Genomic DNA, 14,759 nt, shown 5'->3' with positions numbered 1-14,759 from the left:
TCTCCCACAGTATTCTTGCCAGTAAGTTAAAGAAGTATGGGCTGGACAAATGGACGATAAGATGGATAGAAAGCTGGCTAGATTGTCGGGCTCAACGGGTAGTGATCAATGGCTCCATGTCTAGTTGGCAGCCAATATCAAGTGGAGTGCCCCAAGGGTTGGTCCTTGGGCCGGTTTTGTTCAATATCTTCATTAATGATCTGGAGGATGGTGTGCATTGCACCCTCAGCAAGTTTGCAGATGACACTAAACTGGGAGGAGAGGTAGATACGCTGGAGGGTAGGGATAGGATACAGAGGGCCCTAGACAAATTAGAGGATTGGGCCAGAAGAAATCTGATGAGGTTCAACAAGGACAAGTGCAGAGTCCTGCACTTAGGACGGAAGAATCCCATGCACCACTACAGACTAGGGACCGAATGGCTCGGCAGCAGTTCTGCAGGGGTTACAGTGGACGAGAAGCTGGATATGAGTCAACAGTGTGCCCTTGTTGCCAAGAAGACCAATGGCATTTTGGGGTGTATAAGTAGGGGCATTGCCAGCAGATCAAGGGAAGTGATCATTCCCCTCTATTCGACATTGGTGAGGCCTCATCTGGAGTACTGTATCCAGTTTTGGGCCCCACACTACAAGAAGGATGTGGAAAAATTGGAAAGCGTCCAGCGGAGGGCAACAAAAATGATTAGGGGACTGGAACACATGACTTATGAGGAGAGGCTGAGGGACCTGGGATTGTTTAGTCTGCAGAAGAGAAGAATGAGGGGGGATTTGATAGCTGCTTTCAACTACGTGGAAGGAACTTCCAAAAAGGATGGATCTAGACTGTTCTCAGTGGTAGCAGATGACCGAACGAGGAGTAATGGTCTCAAGTTGCAGTGGGGGAGGTTTAGGTTGGATATTAGGAAAAACTTTTTGACTAGGAGGGTGATGAAGTACTGGAATGCGTTACCTAGGGAGGTGGTAGAATCTCCTTCCTTAGAGGTTTTTAAGGTCAGGCTTGACAAAGCCCTGGCTGGGATTATTTAGTTGGGGATTGGTCCTGCTTTAAGGAGGGGGTTGGACTAGATGACCTCCTGAGGTCCCTTCCAACCCTGATATTCTATGATTCTATGAAAAGAAGGCTATTGGCTGAGCTGCCTACAAAATTAGGAGATCTTCTCCTGCCACAATAAGAGCTACATGACTTTCCCAGGGACTTCTGAACATGTTTGAAACAATTGGAATAAGATGGGTGGGGGATGGTCATACTAAGGGCTTGTCTACACTACGTGTTGGATCAGAGGGCAGCGATCAATCCAGTTTGAGGGGGAGAGTTGATTATCTAGTAAAGATGCGATAAATCAACCGCTGAGTGCTCTCCTGTTGACTCCGGTACTCCACCAGAACGAGAAGCGCAAGCGGAGTCGATGGCAGAGTGTTAGCTGTCGATTTACCGCAGTGAAGACACCACTAGATCTAAGTAAGTTGATCTAAGTACGTCGACTTCAGCTACGCTATTCACGTAGCTGAAGTTGCGTATCTTAGATTGACCCCGTGCCGTAGTGTAGACAAGCTGAAAGACTATTTATCTGGTGGATTCACTAGCTGAACAGCGAAGGTGAACAGTTACAATTGCAAGTTAAGTACTGTATATCTTATTTTGGCTTCAGTTGCTATTATATCAAGTGCACAGTTCCCTCCACCAATGACACTGCATATACCATCTGCCAAGGGAGCTGTACTGACAGCCCAGTGTCAGGAACAAAGTGTGCTGTGCGGGGATGAAAGATCTCTGAATCAGCTTTGCTCCTGGAACGTGTGTCTCAGATTACACTTCCTGTTATATCTTTGTTGTGGTAACCTGTTACAAAAACCAAACAAGCACCTTCCACGTTACATAATGCACAGCGGCTTGTAGGGATTGCTTATGTGAAACAGTAAATTCAAACAACTGTGTTCACTGTTTGTATCTATGCCCGTCACTCCATCTTCTAAGTCTCAAAATCTAGTACACAAAAATTAAATATATGTAAACTAAAGGACCTACAAACTTTATACTTATTCTTCTGTACTCCCACATCTATTGTTAAAATACATTTTTTACAAACAGATGTATTGATACAAGTTTGATTTCCAACTATCAAAGTAATAATAGTCTGTTACTTTTTCTGTGTTCATTTGCCTTTATTGATCCATGTGTCTTCTGCTTATTACATCATTTACATTTATAACCTCTGCAAAACTTATTAATTGTGCCTTCTTGAATATATTCCTTCAAAGCCCAGATAAATGGTTGTAAACAAACTGACTATTGAAAAATATAATATGAATATAGAAAACATGGGTGTAGCCAGAGAGCCAGCCCCCCCTCCCCCCCTCAGACCAGCATTGCTGGAAACACAGGAGGAAGCAGGAACAGGGCACTTAACATATATTCCAGCACAGCCTTTGAAGCTGTGAAAAGCACAGGTGTGCTGCTACAATGTGCCTCTGGGAACATATACAACGATTAAGCTCACAGCAGGCAGAGGCCCTGTGACAGACATGGCTCTTAGCCCCTACTAAATAGTGTGATGCACGCACACCAACATCCTAGGTGGGAAAATATTTACCCTGATAAAAGAAATGTCCAGTAGTCGAAACTTATTGTTTCTCTCCCTTGCAAGTGTAAACTACTCTTGTGAAAGCTGGCGTCACCCTGACAGACCAGCCTCAATTTGGCATAAGAAAGGAGAAAGAGAATAAAGGAGTACAGAGGTATAAGTAGGGGACCTACAGCACCATGATTTTGGAGTGCTTTTCACTATCTATCTGCTGGTCAGATAAGTGACAGCCTCCCAAGGCTTCTGCAGCTAAGAGGGTCCCTAAGCCTTGTCCCTTATTCGTCTTTCCGTGGAATTGAGTGACCGATCCTGGCTTCGTACCGCTGGAATCGAGAGATGCAAGGAGGGTAAGAAGCACCCACACCTGATCTCCTATCTTTAGTGTACACATATTTTGAAATAGAGCTCTATACTTTGTTTTCTTTCTTTGGGATTGTGGCTTCAGTTTTGTAACTTGTTTGTGTGTGTAACATCTCTACATTTAAATAAGTAGGCACTAGCAATTTTGTAACCACATGATTAGAATCTAGCTTAATAAATTTTGGTAACCATTTGTGCATAAGCCTGACTTGTTTTTTCTGGTTTACTGTAAAGCAGCCAACACAATTAAAGAACCTCAGCCGCTTTGGCTCTAAAGCCTGGCCATTAGGTGAGAGTACTAAGAGCCTAGCGTTGAGTTGTGCCGCCTCCACGGGGCAAACTCTTGGGGCACCTGTCAGTCAATCCTGGCTGCCCGCTGCGAAGGAGCTCTGAGCTCTAGCAGTTAAAGTCACGGGTGTGGAGAGGCTCTTAGTGCTGCCATTGGGGCACCTGTCAGCCTAGCCCGGGCTGCCCGCCGCGAAGGGACAGTGCGTCCTAGCGGTTAAAGTCACGGATGGTATAAACGGGCATAGCTGGCACCTCACCAAACATCCTTGGCCGTCGGCTAACAATGGGTCAACAGATCCTCATGTCAGGTGCAAGAGTAAAAATCTGTGCATCCTCTTGAACAGTTGTTTAATTTGCTCATATTTCTGTAGATTTAATTAAAACACACCTAAGTTAAACTGTTAAAGGAGTATTTTAAAATCCACATATACTGTACTTCATTTAAAAATAGTTTGTTCTGCAGAATTATATGTGACTTTATAGAAAAGGTCTCCTCCTTCTCTATTTTATTTTTTATGTTAAATAATTATATGCTTTAAATTTATTGCACATAAAACTGATTACACAACTGTGCTGATCACACTAATAGCACTGTCTTTGGGCAGAGAGGCACTTTGCAATCTCCTCCATATAGTTCTTCTAGTACAGACTAGTCCTGGGGTAAAATCCTGGCCAGCTGAAGTCAGTAGCAAAACTCCCATTGACTTCAAGAAGAAGGGTGAAATCCTGATCCTGTTATACACCCTTGCTATGTAATAACTAGGACCGGCTCTAGGCACCAGCAAAGCAAGCACGTGCTTGGGGCGGCAAATTTCCAGGGGCGGCATTCCGGCCACCCTTTTTTTTTTTCTTTTTTCGGGGCAGTTGCACTCTCGGAGCTGTGCCACTTAGACAGGGTGAGAGCGCCACGTCCCCAGCCACAGCGGGAAGGGGAAGCCCCAGCCAGGGATGCTGAGCTGCCAGGGCCCAGCCGCTACCTGGGGAGGAGAGGGCAAGTCCTGCCGGGGAGCCAGGGCTGTGCCGCCTGATCTACGCACTGGCTGCTGCGCTGCCTTGTGCCACCCCTTATATTGGGGTGACATCACTCCCTCCGCTTCCAGCGCTGTCTGCAAGCCCCAGCCCTATCTGAGATTGGGGTGGCAAATTTTTTGCTTGGGGCAGCAAAAACCTAGAGCCGGCCCTGGTAATAGCACTTAAGTTTTTTGCTACTTTAACTATAACATAGTTAAAGCAGAAACCTTTCTTTAGCATAGATGCAGGTATACCGGTATAAAAGTGCTTATATTGATTCACAGATTCCAAGGGCAGAAAGAACCTCTGTGATCATCTAGTCACACAGGCCATAGAATGCCTCCAAAATAATTCCTAGAGCAGAACTTTTAGACAAAGATCCAGTTTTGCTTTATAAATTGTCAATGATGGAGAATCCATCATGACCTTTGGTAAATTGTTCCAATGGTTAATTACCCTCACTGTTAAAAATGTACACCTTATTTCTGAACTGTCTAACTTCAACTTACAGCCATTAGATCCTGTTATAACTTTCTCTGCTAGATTGAAGAGCCCATTATTAAATATTTGTTCCCCATGCGTGTACTTCTAGACTGTGATCAGGTCTCCCCTTAACTTACTCTTTGTTTAAATTCAACATATTGAGCACCTTGTGTCTATCACTAATCCTTTAATCATTCTTGTGGCTCTTCTCTGAACCTTCTCCAGTTTTTCAACATCCTTCTTGAATTGTGGACTCCTTAACTGAACGCAGTATTCCAGCAGAGGTTGCATCAGTGCCAAATACAGAAGTAAACTAACCTCTTCTACTTGAGGCCACAGGGTCACTCTGGCAGCTCATGTTCAGCTGATTATCCACTATTACTCTTAAATCTTTTTCAGAGTTACTGCTTCCCAGGATAGAGTCCTCCATTCCATAAGTATGGCCTACAGTCTTTGTCCAATTTACAGATAGTCATGTTAAAACACACATTGTTTGCTTGTGCCCAGCTTACCATACTATAAAACTATAAGACGAGAGACAAGAGACAACAGGTAGATACAGACAGATGGGAGAATACAAGGAAACAAGTTGTCACATTAAGCCACAGCCCTGTGTTGGCAGTGGTGAGCCTTCCTTCTCCAGCAGGAGCTCTGCAAGGAATTGTACCAACAGGATTGGGCCATCCTTACACTGCCTAGATGCAAGGACTCCTGCTGTCCTGGCAGTAGGCCGAGAGTGGAGGGAAATGGGGAATAACTCCTTGTTTTCTCTTGCCCTGGTGCAACAGCACAGAGAAAGACACAGGCTAGACCTATGTAGTCATTTAATCAGACAGGCTATTTCTTTAATTTTGTAGAGAATTTTTAATCTGAGAATTAATCCCTTTATTTTCTCTGGATGCACTATGAGAAATGGATTTCTAAAGACCAGCTCTTAAAATTATTTGCTTATACCCTGGAAATGTTGTTTCTGTCAAATACCACAGGCTTGACTATGAATGTGAGCAGGCAATTGGGGAACCAGTGCCACTGGCAGCGTATTGAAACAGCATCAACAACTTTAACATAGAACCTCCTGTAGAAGTGAAGTGAGAAAGGTAAGAAGCAAGACTCTGTGTTGTCCAGTAGCGTCAGTGATTTTCCCAGGAGGACAACCCAGACTGACACTTTGCTATTCTTCAGGAGTTGCTGTTATGGCTGGCCAGTATCCTAGCAACAGCTGCAGAGATAGTATCAGCAACATCATGCCTTGGTTAAACTGGCTTTGGATGAGACCTTACCAAGTCTATGAAAATGGGAGCCATAACAGGGATGGTCAGTGGCCATTTATCTTCTCTCCGGTGATTCTGTTTTCATTGTTCTAGTCTGGTAGCCTCTGGCCATGGCTGAGCTGCCGAGTAGATAAGGTTGCACAGATCTAGCACATGTAAAAGAGCCAACATATTGTAATGACAGTTTTGTGTTTGTAGCTTGTGCTGTCGTGCAGTGAAATTATACCTGCCCAAACAATATGGAGAGATACTCTTCTGTGAACTAATAGACAGCTTTATTAAGTGCTCGGGGCACAGCCAGACATACTTGGCTCCTAGGTCAAGAAAGCACAGGCAAGCTTAATTCTGTTTCACTTTTGTGATGATGGTAATATAACCACAGTATGAACAATGGACTTTTTAGTGTAATTGCAGCTTGTGAATGATTTGAAATGAAAAAAATTACTGATGACTGTGCCCAATGCCCAGCTGTTATACAGTAGCTCATATGCTCCCCTCTTTTCCACAGAGCAGTTGGGCATGAATCGTGCTGCAACGGGGTTTGAGGAAATGGTGTACAAAGAGGGGAGAGGGTGTGTTACCAGGGCACTATAAAGCTGCCACCAATCCTTCTGCAGAAGAGCTGCTATGTGGCCAAAATTTGTGCAGCTGATGGAGGTGTTGGGGGGAAAGTGATGGAGCAGTTGCAAACCTTCCATTGACTTCGGGTGTAGTTGAGGTGGTGATTTAATTGTCTTGTACCCAGTCTTGTAATGTCCAGTTTCTTCCATCTTGAAGTATGAATTCCCAAGTCCGCTCCTGCAATAGGTTGTTGTTACTCACGTTGAAAGCACCACGTTCTGCCACTGTGCAGCCACCGTTCAGAACAAGTACTTAAATGGCCCCAATCCCTCACTGATATAAAACCGTGTAGCTGAAAATCTGGCCCTAATGTTTATAAAAAATCAGCATTTTTCAGGTAAATGTTGTAACAGAAGGCACTTAGTACCTGATCCAATGTCTATTTAAGTTAGTGGAAAGGCTCCCACTACCTTCACTGGGCTTTGGATTGGACTCTAACACATTGTCTTTTCTAATATTAAATACCCAGTTAAAAGTGAAAAAATAAGGGGAAAATGCACCCCTGTTGGTAGTGCCTGAACTTTGTTACCATCTGGTGTCTGTTTGGTGGCCTCAGTCCAGTTCCCAGTGGGAAGATAGCTAAATGTCTCTCAAAAAAGAACACCACAACTGGTACTAGTTGGCATAGCCGCTGCCAGTGTCTGGAAAGAGGTCCTGGGTTGTACTGAGATGGAGATGAGCTAAACTCTGAAACCTAAAGATAGTACTGCAATATCAGGTTTGAACCACATTAGTGGAGTGGAAACTTGTACTGCTACTTCTCAAGCTGTACCTGTTTAGTTAGTAAATAATAATACCTTGCTCATATACAGTTCTTTCCATCAATAGATCTCAAAACACTTCAGAAAGGAGACAGGCATCGTTACCATTTTACAGTTGTAGAAACTGAGGCATAGAGAAGTGGAGCGGCTGGTCCAATGGATTCCCAGTCACGTGATTTATCCCCTAGGCAACATTGTCTAGAGCACTTCATTTCCCCAGGCTGTCAAGCCAACCTGTTGCACAAATGCTAAATTCACACTCACAAATTAAAACCTGTTTTAAAATGAAAAAAAAACCAACAAAAAACCCCAAAAAAACCATAGTGAAAGATTTAAGACCATATGTGAGCTCTGAAACTATTGATTTAAATATGAAGCTGTCATTCCACGCCCTAAACCGGTATACTTTTAAAGCTTCTATTGAGTTAAGAAATTGTGATTTACATCAAGCAAACTAACTAAAAGCACATGATGTTCTGTTTGCTATGTACTGCACCTTTAAAGCCGGCTGCTGTGGGGGGCCACTGTGAAGCTGCCGCTATTGTGCCTGAGGTAAAATTTTACAGAGTTAGTCAATGTGCGTGCTCTTTCGCTGACACTTTGCATTCGTTCTTTCTTCAGTCATTTTCATAGATTCATAGATATTAAGGTCAGAAGGGACCATTATGATCATCTAGTCTGACCTCCTGCACAGTGCAGGCCACAGAATCTCACCCACCCACTCCATTTTCCTGCATGTTCAGATAAATCACCCCAAAATGGAAAATCGAAAACACAGATACAACATAATTTGCTATTAGAGTTTATAGAAAACAGTTCATGACAGAACATAATTGCAATGACTGGCAATGCCTGTCGGTTTGGGGACAAGTTTTAAAATTAAAAATAGGATTTCTCATGAGAGAGGATATTTCCCCCCAGGTTGAATTAGTAAGATTTTTTTCTTTCCATGGGGCCAGATTCTACCACCCTTCCCTCTGGTGGGTAACACCAGCAGAGACACAAATCAGTGCATTCCATCTCAAAAACCAAGAGGCCAAACATGAACTCAACCTCAGCTGGCTTGGAATAAAATTGACTCATTCCGTAAACCCTATATACCTTGCTGGTGCTCTTGGCAGCACATTTTGCTTCAGAGCCCCCGTCTAGAAGGTGAGCATATGAAACAGCATTCTCAGCAAGCTGGGTGCATCCAAGTAGGGTGCAGACTTGTCCCCTCTGCAGTCAACAGCACGAGCAGTGTGCTACTTTTGCTGCTTAGAGGTGGTCAGTGTTTTGGTACAGGATTTTAAAGAAGGATCGCGTATCAATTCAATAATACTACTAACAATGTTAAGGGGAGGTTTCGAAGGGCAGCTATGCACCCCGCTCCCATTGACTTTCAGTGAGAATTGGGCACCTAATTCTTTTTTGACTCTTATGTAATGATGTTTTCCAGAGACAGTGCAGTGGACAAGATGTCCTGTCATCTGTTAAAGCTAAAAAATTGTTCTTAGCGAAATCTGGGCAAAATAAGGAGTAACACAAAAGGGCAGGATATTAAAAAAACTATTGCAGTTCATCGTCACTGATTGCTTACACATTTAAAACAGGAATGTCTGTAGAGGTTGCTTCAATGGAAGCGTCCTGTTTAACTAAATGGTACAGTGCTCTGGTGAGGGAGAGAATCAGCCTCACGAAATCTATTGTCTTTGGAGTTTATTACTATAACCTATTTATTTCTTACAATTAAACACTAAAAGACTGGCTTTTTTCCCACTTAAGGCTTTGGCCTGTTGGAGCCAATGGATCGTGCTTTAAAGTACCTTCTTACAGAAGCAGTTTATTATGTTGTTGTTCTGAATGGAATCTACAGAAAATGAGATCCAAAATTACACTAAGTTGCTAATGTTTGGTAACTGGAGAAGAATCAGAAGAATTTGAAGTTAAGAATGTGTTCATTTCAGATAGCTCTCTTCATCTTGAATGATCCCAGTCTCTTGTAAACTGGAGTTCTGCTTGCTGTGTGTGGACATTAAAGATGCATTTTGTAAGAAGGGGTGTTTGCTCAAAGTCCTTTTGCTAAAATATCTCCCTGCTGTTGTGTAGGGCAGTGTGCACTGGTTGGGTTCCATCTCCCTAGCTCCAGAAGTGGCTCTATTTTAGCGGTACAGAAATAGATCTGTGTATATATTTCTACACTAGTAGCAAAATCCTGCTTTCTACCCTCACAAGTAATCCCACTGCTAGGCCTGACCTAAATCCCTAGATCAAAATGCCCCCAGACTATGGACTTGCAAATGTCTGTGGGACAGGATCCCCTCTGATGGGCATCATAAGACTTGATGGAGCAGGGATCCCCTTCAGAGGACTGTATATACCAACCCATTTAAAAATTTTGGGCACTCCTTTAAAAAAACAAACAAAAACAAATAAATACGATCGCGCTATATGACCCTTCATCATTCATTACCATCCCCCTCAATTTATCCAACTCTGCCCACTTGTTTTGTTTTGCAATGGAAATATCCTATTGGATATACACTGTTGATTTTTAAATTGTGTTTATAATGTTCAATAAAGATAGCGAAAGGAAAATAACCCTTCGGTACTTTGTAACATGTCAGAATTCCATAAATATTCTCTGGCAGTGATATGTTGGTGGAGTAAAAGAATCTTTCTCCAGATAGAAGTGGACTGATTGGTCTGCATGTTGTTTATGAAGTGTGGTGATTGTTGTTATGATGGCATAGGTTTACATGTGTATGGCACTGTGATGGGTGTTCACCATACACCAGCACTGAAAATGTTAAGGAAGCTGAAAAAGGGCCAGTTAGTGTGATAGGTCACACATGAGGAATTTAGGCTGGCAAAGCAACTCCTGATCAGAAGATGAAGCTCAGCTGAGCAGGTATGGGCTGGGCTAGTTTAAAGCCAGGCAGCTGGCAACAGAAATTGGTGGCAGGGTGGAAGTCTGCAGCCATCCTCTATACATTAGGGAGGTAACCCTTGGGAGCCTTGCCCTGAGGGAAGGGTGTATGTGGAAGAGAGAAGGATGGAGAAGAAAGCCAATGGGAGCTGGAGTAGGAAGCAGCTCAGGGAGAGAGCAGCAAGATTGGGGATGGAGCAGACCTTGTCTGTGTATTGTAGGGTCCCTGGGTTGGAACCTGAAGTAGTAGGTGGGCTTGGATTCCCCTACAAGCCACTGATGGAGTGGCATTGTATGGACAGTAGGTCTGGAGAGAGTAGATCTGTACCTTGGAAGGGGAAACCACATAGTGACCTGGCTGGAGGGTTGAGTCACAAAGAGGAAGCTTCAGAGTAGCAGCTGTGTTAGTCTGTATCCGTAAAAAGAAAAGGAGTACTTGTGGCACCGCAGACACTAACAAATTTATTACAGCATAAGCTTTCGTGAGCCACAGCCCACCCCATCGGATGCACACAGTGGAGAAAACAGTGGGGAGACTCCATATACACAGAGAACTTGAAACAATGGGTGCCACCACACAGACCACAACAAGAGTGACCAGGAAAGGCAAGCCACAGCAGGGGAGTGGGGGGGAAGAACCCCCTGTAGTGACAATCAAGGTGGGCCACCTCCAGCAGCCGACAAGAACAGCAGGAGGGGAAACAAACAAGGGGAAATAGTTTCACACCATGCAATGACACCTCCACTCCCAGTCTCCACCCAAGCCGAAGCCAGTTGCATCCCGCCTGCAAACTAACTCCAATACAGCAGTCTCCCATTGGAGCCCGTTCCTGAAGTTTTTTTGTTGAAGAATCGCCACCTTTAGGTCTGCAACTGAGTGACCAAAGAGACCGAAGTGCTCTCCGGCTGGTTCTTGAATGTTACAACTCTTGACGTCTGATTTGTGTCCATCCATTCCTCTATGTAGAGACTGTCCAGCCTGGCCAACGTACATGGCAGAGGGGCACCGCCGGCACACAATGGCGTACACCACATTGGTAGTTGCTCAGGTGAACGAGCCTCTGACAGTGTGGCTGATTTGATCAGGCCCCGCAATGGTGTCCCCTGAGTAGATTTGTGGACACGGTGGGCAACCGGTTCTGCTGCAAGGACAGGCTCCAGTGTTCTTGCCATGTGGTGCGTGGTTGCTGGCGAGGACCCGCTTCAGGCTGGGGGCTGTCTGTAAGCAAAAGTGGCCCGCCTCCCAAGATCCGCGAGAGTGATGGGCCATCCCTCAGGACAGGCTGTAGACCCCCGATGATGCGCCGGAGGCTCCAGTTGGGGGCTGAAGGCGATGGCCAGCAGCGATCTGTCACTCTCCCTGTTGGGCCTGTCCTGCAGTAGGCAACCTCTGGGCACTCCTCTGGCTCTGCCAATCCACCTCTCCACCTCAGTAGGTGGGCACCGCAGTTGCAAGAACGCTTGACAGAGATCCTGTAGGTGTCCGTCTCTGTCCGAGGGGCCGGAGCAAATGCGGCTGCATCGTAGAGCCCGGCTGTAGACAATGGACCGTGTGGTGTGGTCCGGATGAAAGCCAGAGGCATGCAGGCAAGTACAGTGGTCAGTAGGTTTCCGGTATAGGGTGGTGTTTATATGACCATCGCTTATTAGCACCGCAGTGTCCAGGAAGTGGATCTCTTTTGTGGACTGGTCCAGGCTGAGGTTGATGGTGGGATGGAAATTGTTGAAATCATGGTGAAATTCCCCAAGGGCCTTTTTTCCATGGGTCCAGATGATGAAGATGTCATCAATGCAGCGCAAGCAGAGCAGGGATACCAGGGGACGAGAGCCAAGGAAGTGCCACTCCAAGCCAGCCATGAAACTGCCGGCACATTCTGGGGCCACGTAGGCACCCACAGCAGTGCCGCTGATTTGAAGGCACACATCGTCCCCAAATGTGAAACCGTTATGGGTGAGGACAAAGTCACAAAGTTCAGCCACCAGGTTTGCCGTGACATCATTGGGGACACTGTTCCCAACGGCCTGCAGTCCATCCCCATGTGGAACGTTGGTGCAGAGGGCCCCCACATCCACAGCGGCCAGGATGGAGCGCCACTAAGAGATGGAAATGAGGTGGCATGGTAATAGACAAGGAAGGATTATGTGGCAGTGGGGATCAGGAAGGACCTCCTGGGCTAGGTTTTCACTACAAAATTCTATACTTTTATAAAATAATGTTGTTTTTCCAGCATCTGGTCTATTTCAAAACAGCTTTTGAAACACTGATCTTTAAACCTTGCTTTGAGAATGAATACACTTGCGCACACACACACAATCACAGTTGAAATACAGCAAGCTTGGGGTGGCCGATGGGCAACAACCAGCACATACCATAATGTACAGCTATTGGGCGATGAGAAAGTTTGACCAAAGACAACTTTTAATATCTATTGCTAAGTTCCCACTTCTCTTTTTTTCTGTAATCATCAGGGGCCTAAATCTTTCACCACTGAAATGACTTTGAGTCATCAGCTGGTATATATCAACATCACTCCATTGACTTCAATGGAGCCATGCCGATTTACCCCAAGTGAATATCTTATTTGCTGTTGTCATCCATCAGAATTGGGATGGGCCCCAAAAGTCTTCCTCTCAGTGTAACTTTGGAGTTAGGGATTCTTGTTGGAAGCAATCTGTAAAATGATCTGTTGTCGATGAGATGGGAGCAGGGAGATTTGAAAAGGGTCGGGTGTGAGAGAGAGAGTGTGATACAGGAATCTTTTAAAAATTCTTTCACATGGAAAGAAACTGTCTCTATCTGTGGAATGTAGAAAGTCATGGGATCTTTATAGCTGTGGAATTTACAAAGTCCTGAGGGCTTAGCTAAGAAGTTCCTAATTATCTAAAAGTACTGGGACAAACCTCAGCTATTGTAAATTGGCATAGCTCCTTTGACATCAATGGAGATATGCCAATTAACACTGGCTGAGGAGCTGGCCCACTATTTTTGCTTACCATACATTCTTTCACTTTTCCTTGTGGTTCCAACCCATGTCCCTAAATTATTCACTCAGTATTGAGTGTGGAATATGTTTTGATCTCTTCTGAAAGCAAAGACCTGCAGATGAGTGTTGACTGGTTCCTTGGAGAGAAAACCAATTAAAAAGGAAGTTTGCTGAACCTAGATGGATTTGTTGATCCATTCATAACAGTAGGTGGATTAATCTTCCTTTCCCCCACCTCTTCAAACTCCTCAAAACATTCTTTCACAGTTTTTTAAAACCACTGCTACCAATAGAGTTTTACATCACCTCCATGCATACCTGAATGGTTGTGCACTACTTGTGTCTGATCTGTCCTGTCTGAAAACTAGACTGTAAGTTTGCTGGGGCAGGAACTTTGTGGACTTCTTTATTTTTGAATCATCAAACTTGCTGTGAGCAGTGCGTGAATAATAACCTAGCCAAATTCCAGGCTGGTAACTTAAATGGAATGCTGACCCCTCAATGGAGATTGGTATCTCTGTTTAGATGCACTAGCAGCTGTTAGGTCAGATCTACATTTAAATGAGATCAATGTAGTTGTGCTGTTCGGGGCTTTGAAAAATTGTGGCCCTGTGCGTCTCAAAAAGAGCGTCAAATGGAAGGTAAAAGACAACAAGAAAACAAAATGGTGAAAATCCCCAACAATTCCCCTCTTTGACAGTTAGAATGGCTTTAGACCTTCTATGCTATCATACCTCTAACAATGTTGTATATAGACTTACTAACTTAACCTAGGATTACAATTAACTTTTACACTATTCTTGAAGGAATTAATTTTTAACAGTTATAGTTTACTGCTCTTACCCTTCTTCTAACCCAAAATGTTAACAATATTACATACACAGCAATTCACACTTGAATTATTAATAATACAATGACAGAGTACTGTAAGATTTCCCATCCTCTGCTGAAATTTGTAGGGCTGCCAAAGAGGTTTACCCACCAGTGGGAAGAAGCCGTTTCCCTCTGTATCCTCCTTAAAATTCTTTGGATTTGTTGTGAGGAATGATGAACAGTCACCATAACCTCCTTACTATCTTTCTGTAATTGCTTTAGGTGCCGTCTTAAATCAGGATGCTGCACTATCTGCCTAAGCACCAAAATGTTGACACTTAGATGGATTGGTGCAGTATGCTGATACAACAGGTAATTGGCTTGGACAGTTTGTACATTAACCTCATGCATTGTAAAGTTAATATTGCACCCAACGATAGAAAATACTGAACATAAACATATATTTGCATAGGGGTCATGGGGTATTTTGTAATAAAAATTTACCACAAATTCTTTACACCAACTTCATAAGCAAATCCATTGTGAATCTATTAACACAAGGGCAGATTAGTTAAAAATATATGGTCGGAGCTGATAATAGCACCTTCCCTTTGTGGGGTTTAAACAGATATGTGAGTCCTCTATCACCCCAGAGCCACACGAGTAGCCTATCCCTTT

The 14,759-nt window shown here is 44.1% G+C and overlaps 1 long non-coding RNA gene across 2 annotated transcripts in view; it reads left to right on the top strand.

The window, feature by feature from the left end:
* LOC311515124 overlaps window positions 1-14,759 on the top strand; it is a 60,624-nt gene that overhangs the window by 16,512 nt on the left and 29,353 nt on the right. The window contains exon 2 of one of the 2 annotated variants that reach the window (XR_014710055.1): window positions 5,710-5,820. The exons of the other annotated variant lie outside the window; for it this stretch is intronic. This is a non-coding gene — a long non-coding RNA (uncharacterized lncRNA). The remainder of the gene's footprint in view (window positions 1-5,709; window positions 5,821-14,759) is intronic. 2 annotated transcript variants of the gene reach the window in all.

Source organism: Lepidochelys olivacea (genome assembly GCF_965140295.1).
Source record: "Lepidochelys olivacea isolate rLepOli2 genome assembly, chromosome: 1".
Classification (NCBI taxonomy): Eukaryota; Metazoa; Chordata; order Testudines; family Cheloniidae; genus Lepidochelys; species Lepidochelys olivacea.
The sequence above is the reverse complement of the archived record's forward strand: the minus strand, read 5'-3'. Positions and strand labels throughout refer to the sequence as shown.